An 8193-nucleotide genomic window follows, 5' to 3' on the forward strand; every position below is an offset into this window, starting at 1 on the left:
ACAAAATTATTTGCAAATATACAACATGCCTTTAAAAAATTATTTCAAACACAAAACGTTTGAGTAAACAATAACTCACCAAAATTGATTAACACTCCGCAAAATAAAACATACAGTAGAAACATTTGTTCGGTCTGCAATATCTCCCAATATGTAGCAATGATTAATATTACACATTGAAATATTGTTGTGTTTAAGCCGAGTAGAAAATGTGAAGTTTACGTCATCAATTTTGATAAGCAATGGTATAATTTTCAGTTCAATTCAAAGTGTGTAAAGATCTGATATCAGTTTTAAAAGCAAAATGAGTTTTTTTTTTTTTTTAAAAAGCTGATGGAATTTAAAAACAAAAAAAAGCGCCTCACCTGTGCTAGTTTTATTACTCAACAAGAAGTGGTCTTGTAAATACCCGTCTTGTCTTTTAATTTTAAAAAATACCTTAAATAGAACCAATGTTTTACAAATAACGTATTGTATCTACCTTATCTACGTATTGATTAAAATATTAATTAATGCAATTACATTATATAATCTAACTTAAGTTAGTCAGTATTTAGAGTAATGTTACACTAAATATCGGCATGTTTTAAGTCAATTATTTCCTGAATTAAACATGTTGCAACACCTAATAAACTACTATTATCATTACAAAACGACAACTAATTCGTTAGCTTTCAGGAGTATAGGTCGTTAAAACAATAGACATTAGCCAAAAATTATCAAAATGTTAATATTTAAAAGGTGCGACCTTTAGGCCGAGCGCAAATTTGTATGTTTTGAAACGCAGACATAACAATCTACATGCCAATTCAAATCATAAGCCAGAGTTAAACTTAACATCGCGTGCTCAGTCTACATTATGACGTCATGCTTTCTACGTAAAACGTAAAAGTTTTGTCTTCGAAGACATGTACGGGGTTCCGATATTTTTATTTCTTTTTTCAATGCTTTTTTTTTCGTAAATTATTAAATTTTTCTCTTTATATTTTTTTCATTGTCTTAAAGATTGGTTCCTTGATTTTAATGTTTTTATTTTCAACCTCATAATTTTGACATGCGTGAAACTAGTCTTATTTTCTGAATAAAGCACTGTTAACTTATCTGGTTTGCAAAGTCAATCATTAATTACATTCCATGGTAAACTTCGTAAATTTTATTAGAGCTAATGGACAATAAACGTAGAAAAGCACAACTTTGTTGAACAAAATGGCGACCAATATGGCGGCGCCCGTGAGTCGGAAAGAAATGTTTAAGCCCTTACTACCCCCGATTCAACTTTTATTTTTCACTGAATTTATTATATATACGTATTACCAATAAGCATAACTTCGCTGGATTCGCCCGCCTTTCGCTGCGCTTGTTATAAAATCAATTTAAATTATGTCGATTGTAGACATCCATTTATTGGAGTGATCTAGTAACACTCTTTTATATTTTATTTAAAGAATGTGCGTCTTTAAAAGAAAGATATGTATATAAAACCTTTTAAGATCAATAAAAACACATTAAATGCCTTATGGTTCTGAACAAAATGTTTTTGGTGGAAAACACTTTCGACAATATATTTCAAATATGGCATTGAGAATTGTACTTTCATTAGATAAATTTTTAAAAGAATAGCAATCAAAACTATTGGAGGTAGGTTTTTTTTAAAAGTACAAATGTCTTAAAAAAGTTTCCTGATGTGTTAGCTTAACAATGCATCTTAAGATATTTAGAAACTTTGCATATTTAAATAACCAACAATGTGAAAAATTTACAATGTATATTGTTATCTCATAATCGGTACATTCCAGTATCAAAACTTTATGAAACACCTATATTTTCCTTTATTTGTATTCATCTGAACATTAGTGCTATCAAAATTTTGTAGATTTTAAATGCATAAACATAATTGTATTTTGTGCTCAAATTTTGTGTCATAATGAAATATGTTTAATATCAATAGATAAATATAAATGACTGCAATATTCATAAACAAGATTAAATTTCACAAATGCGTCTATTTGGAAGGTAATATAAAACGAAAGCTTCCCATATATACTGAAGAGAAAAAGCAATGTTTGTGTATGTGAAAAGCTGTAAAAATTCACCTTTTCGTTTCTACATTTACTTTTTGTTAAATATTTCATTGTATTGTACCTTATTGTGTATGTGAAAAGCTGTTAACTTTTGCCTTTCTGTTTCCAAATTTACTCTTTGTTACAGTGTATATATTTTATTGTATGGTACCTTATTATGTTTGTGAAAGGCTGTAAAATGTTACCTATTCGTTTCCACATTTCCTTTCCGTTATATATTTTATTGTAGTGTACCTTATTTTGTATGTAAAAAGCTTTGAAATACGCATCCAAAACGTTCTCATTTCCAAACAGACTTAATCCTACCGTAAAAACATCAGTTTATATTTAGCTATCTTGTGTTTGTATCTGATCTCACCTTTTCTTCGTTTGGAACGTCTTATGTACATGGTGCAATTGTTAAAAACTTTGTTAGTTTCAAAAACTAATCAAATGTTGATTTGATTAGTAGTACATGTATTTTGCTACTGTGTATTTTTTATCGTTGATTGACCGGTTAGCAGTAAATGTAAATGCTACTCCTCCACGAAACCTGATCCTTCTTCTAATTTTTGTAGAGGTTCCTGTTTGCTCCTCTCATAACTTTCCTTTGGACTTTTGATTTAGAACACTGTCCGCTATCGCCACATTACGTTGCTAAGATTTGCATTAGAAAGTAGTTAGTCGAAATTATACATATATTTCATATACACAGGATGAATCTCTGCCATTCAATGAAAGGTGACTGAAAGGTAAATGAAATGTGACTGAATGGCATATGTGTGCCATTCAGTCACCTTTCCAGACCATTCAGTTGACTGAGTGGCAGAGATTTATCCTGTGATAATTCTAGATGTAAAAAAAAAGTAATGAGTATTGGCTTGCTCCAGGTTTTAAAAAATCAGATTTATAAAATTTTATAAAAATCCACTAGAAGTATTTTGAATATGATTAAACTTATACACGTTTTATATCAAGCAGATTGACTGAGTGAATTTAAAAATAATTGTATCAGATGACATTGAAAAAAATGAATTTCAAATTAAAGTTTTGTTTTTCCTAACAAATTTTTTCACCTCACTATGTAAAAAGTGTCAACCAGGTAATACCGCTCCTGCGTCTTTTAAATGTAAGGCCAAATTTAGTGCAATAATAGAAGTCGAGAAAATATCTCCTAGAAGCTACAAGATGTTTTTCTACTGTCCTGTCTTAAACTGTCTTAAACTTCCACATTGTGGCATACCTTCTTCCAAATTAAGCGTTTTTATAATTTCTAAACCTAAATCAAATTTTAGCCGATGATCGAGCGGGATACTTTCTCTAATCGACTGTTGAAGAAACACGATCGCCCGACACTAGTATCGGACGACGCAGAGCATTGGTACACTGATTTACCCAAAATTTTGAATCTTTATTAGCCTATGAATTGTCGCTCGATAATCGAACGTTGAACCACAGATTGATTATCACTGTCAGCTAATAATCAGTAAAAATCCCCAAACGCTGAGTTTTCACCTGTAACAACGTTGGCATCGCTTCAATTTATTGACGCTCGGCCTCCGCTTATCGAGAGAACTGTTTAATATAATCAGTATACGATCAGTCGTCTGTCAGCTGATTTACCAGAATCGTCCAACAAAGAAAATGCAGATGATTTTTTTTTAATCGTAACTGAAGTAAAACTGTAGAAATAATACTTGACTTCAATGACATGTACAACTTGTTCACACTATTTAATAGATAAAAATTGTTAGTACTAGCATGATGACCAGTCGTTTTTTGGTCAGTTTTTGGTCTTTAATCGGTGTCCGCCAGTCGACATCAATGAAAAACCCAAATCCCTGATGTTAACCAAATGACGGCAGACATTACATACTGTCTACCGAAAGTTCTTAAAACATTTACATTTAAAGTATTGCGTGTTAGTGCACTTTTTAAGACCATGCATGCAAAATAAAAACGTGAACAAAGAAAGTGTAAACATATAAGCAACGTGCACATATTGTACAAAAATTGCATTAACACGTCCCTACCATTAAGACATGAATAAAATTATATCATAACTTTAAAAAAAATATTTTTAGCTAGAGCAAAATAAACAACAAAAATGAGATTTACGTTACCGTCAAATAATGAAATTCATTACAAAAAAAACATCAAAACAAAATACACCATTTGAAATTCTTTATATCTTTTAAATCAATCGGTATTTGAGCAGTGTCTTTACACTTGAAGTGGGCAATTGAATTGCGCTATGTGTAGCAGCCGCTGCAACAAGAATTGTACGCCGTTAAACAATCATCTACACAATAGGGATTGCAACACGATATGTGACAAATCTAAATACACTCTGAATGTTTGTTGTCACATTCACATCGACAGGGAGTTGAGCATCCATTACACAGGTTTACTAGCAGAAACAGAGTTACCAGAAAAACAAGAGTCTTCATCCTTCAAATCAAAATAAATAATGATATAAGTTAAGGATTGTGATAATTTGGAGCCATTTAAAACGATGCTATACTACTCTATATTTCCACTAACTTACTTCTTATCTGCTTCTATAGTTAATTCTCCCTTGTTTCTGTATCTGAGTGTAAACGCTATATTTTTTCTTTATTTATACCTAACTTGCTTGTCGTTTAGAAATCACTAGAGACGCATGGCAATAATTATATAATCATCACTCACTACCTGTTCTTTTTTTTGAGTCATCAGTTTCTATTTAAGAACAGGTAATTAATTTAAAGCATAATCTGTCTTTATACACTCACTTAAATATGCAATTTCGCCTCAAATTGAATCAAGATGACATGTACGATATTTTCACATTGATTTCGTAAAAATATACATCGTCTTTGGTTTCTATCATATTTGCACACCTGGGTATTTCCCTCTAACTATTCTAAAAATCGATCAAACAAATGTAAAACAATACCTGGTATATTGCCTTTAAGAAAAATAGCCCCTTATACTTGCAAAGAGTAATATTCATTTTTAATGAGAATACTTGTCAGATGTCAGGAAAAAGTATTTGCAATTTTAAAAGCAATGTCCAAACTGAATTCTCATTTGAAGGAAATAATTGAAATTGTTTTATGTACACTATTTCCAAAACTGTGACAATTCCCTACTCAGATTTTTTCAATAGAGACGCATTTTCCTGGATAACAAATCTGACTTCCGTGATGTGATCGATGTTTCAATTTATCTTCAAGCGTCAAACAATGTTTGTGCAATATATCAAAAATCTGTATAACAACGTTTTACAAACATTATCGTTACAAAAATATGTCAATTGGTGCGTGCTTTGTCACTATATATCGATGGCCTTTGAGTGCACTGAAACCTGCTGAACGATTTGACTTAATAAATCGGTTTTATAAAGTTAGATCGTGATCTGGTTTTGTTAAATGCAGCATGGACACAATCCGAATTCTTAAGACATAAAAAATATATAAATCAATGGTTGAATATAAATACTTATAATTGCCAGTGCGTCTATGCTATAAAAAATTATTTGTGATGATTGCTTATGTGTTTTAAGACACAAATCTGAAATCTTAAAGTTCTATGAAGAAATGACAATAATACACCGTCAATCATCTAAAAATCCACAAAACGAAATACAAATTTAAAGCAGAGCAACACGGACCTCCAATACATAGCATGTTTTTAAGTCAATTATTTACTGAATAAAATATGTGGAAACACCTTGTCTTCTTTTTATCATAAAACAAAACGACGGTAACTTCGTTAGCTTTCTAGTTATCAGGAATATAGGTGGCTAACCCAATAGAAATTAGCCAAATGTTATTAAAATATCATAATCAATTTAAATTTTGTCGATTGTAGACATCCATCTAGTGGAGTGATCTATTAGCACCCTTTTATATTTTTATTTTATTTAAAGTATGTGCGCCTTTAAAAGAAAAAAAGTACAAAACCTTTTTAAGATCAATAAAAACATATAAGATGATTTATGGTTCTGAATTGTTCACAGGTCGCCACTGTGTCTTCAAATAGTAAGGCCAAATTTTGCGCAAGAATAAAAGTCGAGAAAATATCTCATAGAAGGTAAAAAATGTCTTAATTTTCTACCGCCGTGTCTTAAATATTGTTACATACTTTCTTCTAAAATAAGCGTTTTAATAATTCTTATACTCAAGTCACATTTGAACCGATAATTGAGCAAATACATTTTCCCGAATCTATCGTTGGAGAAACATGATCGCCCGACACTAGTATGAGGCGACGCATAGCAGTCACATTAATTTGTAGGTAAACTGATATCCTCAAAAGTTTGAATATGTATTACTCGATGAATTGCCGCTCGAACGTTGAGCCACATATTGATTTTCACGGTCGGCAAATGATCATTTAAATCCGCTTTTGCTGAGTATCCACCTGTAATAACGTTGGTATTGCTTCAATTTAATGACAACAAGATTTGAAGCATAGCGTCGACCGCATGTACACTGCTTATCAAGCAATAGACGATAATTGTTTAACGTAATCAATATACGATCAGTTGTCCGATAATGACAGTGCAAATAAACTTTATTATGATCGTAACTGAAGTTAAACTGTAAATTTAAGGAAAATACCTATATAAATATGGTATACACTGTCCAATAGATAAAATTTGTTGGTACAAGCATGATGACCAGTCAAAATTTTGTCAGTTTTCGGTCGTCGTCGATCGGTGTCCGCCGGATGACTTCTATAAAAACCTAAATTCCTAAATGTTGACCAGATGACGACAGACATTACAAACTGTCTGCTGAATTTCCATAATACAATTACATTTAAAGTATTGTATGTTAGTGCATTTTTCAAGATAATGCATGCAGATAAACATCGTGATCAAGGAGTGTAAAAACATATAAACAACGGGCACACATTGTGCAAAAATCACATTTACACTTGCCAAGTATTGAGACATGAATACAATTATATCATATCCTCTTTTAAAATAAAAAAGTTTGCTATAGCAAAGTGAAAAGCCAACAAAAATGTGATTTTCGTTGTAGTGAAATAATGAAATTCATATTGAAAAAAAAGAAGAATAGTCAAAACAAAATACACGTGATTTGAAGTTTTTTTTATATCTTTAAATCAATTGGTAGTGTCATCACACTTGAAGTGATGAATTGCTGTGTTCTATGTTTACATGTAACAGCGGCTGCAACAAGCCCCGTGCCTCCTGTAACAATCAGGTATACAGTTAGGATCACAACACGCTCTATAACAAATCGACAAACACTGTGAAAGGCCGGTGTCACATTGACTATGACAAGGTGCTCTTCCAATTGAGTATCCATTACACATGTGTACTAGCAGAAACAGGGATACCAGAAAAACGAGAGTCCTCATCCTTCAAACTAAAATAAAAATTGCTATAAGTTTAGAATGGAGCCATTTAAAAAACGATGCAATACTACTCAATATTTCAAATTACTTACTTTTTTACCAGCTTCCTTAGTTTATTCCCACTTATTTTTGTATCTGTGTGTAAAAATGTTGTTTTTTCCCTTTATTTATACCTAACTTGCCTGCATTTCAGAAATTCCCGAGATACACATTGAATTAAATATGTAATCATCAATCACAACCTGTTCTTTTTTATTCAGTAATCAATCTCTATTTGAAACAGGTAATTAATCTTAGGTTAAACATTGCAGAATTTGATAAAACAACTCTTTAAACAAAAACCCTAAAATGAAAAAAAAAATACCAAAAAGATTTGTTTAAAAGTAAAAAACCAAAAATTGATTCTCTCCGTAACAAAAAATAAAATAACAAGAGCTTGCTTGACAATACATATGTTTGAGTTCGTTTTTGTGTATGAATTGCAAATAAAATGTTAACTTTTTTTAATGTTACAAGAACGCTTTTTTGTTAGATGTTTATTCATTTTCGGATATTATTTCTTAGGACACTAACTTTAACTTGCCATTTTGTCCAAAAAATAAATCAAGTTGATACATACGAAGCTCTCAGATTGATATTGCACAAATAAACGTCGTTTTGTCTGCCATTTTTGCACTGATTGATACATGTATTTACCTCTTAATAATTTTAGAATCGGTAGGACAACAAGATAGTGCATGTACCTAAACAAAATAGTTCT

The sequence above is a fragment of the Crassostrea angulata genome, chromosome 8, assembly GCF_025612915.1.
Source record: "Crassostrea angulata isolate pt1a10 chromosome 8, ASM2561291v2, whole genome shotgun sequence".
Taxonomy (NCBI): Eukaryota; Metazoa; Mollusca; class Bivalvia; order Ostreida; family Ostreidae; genus Magallana; species Magallana angulata.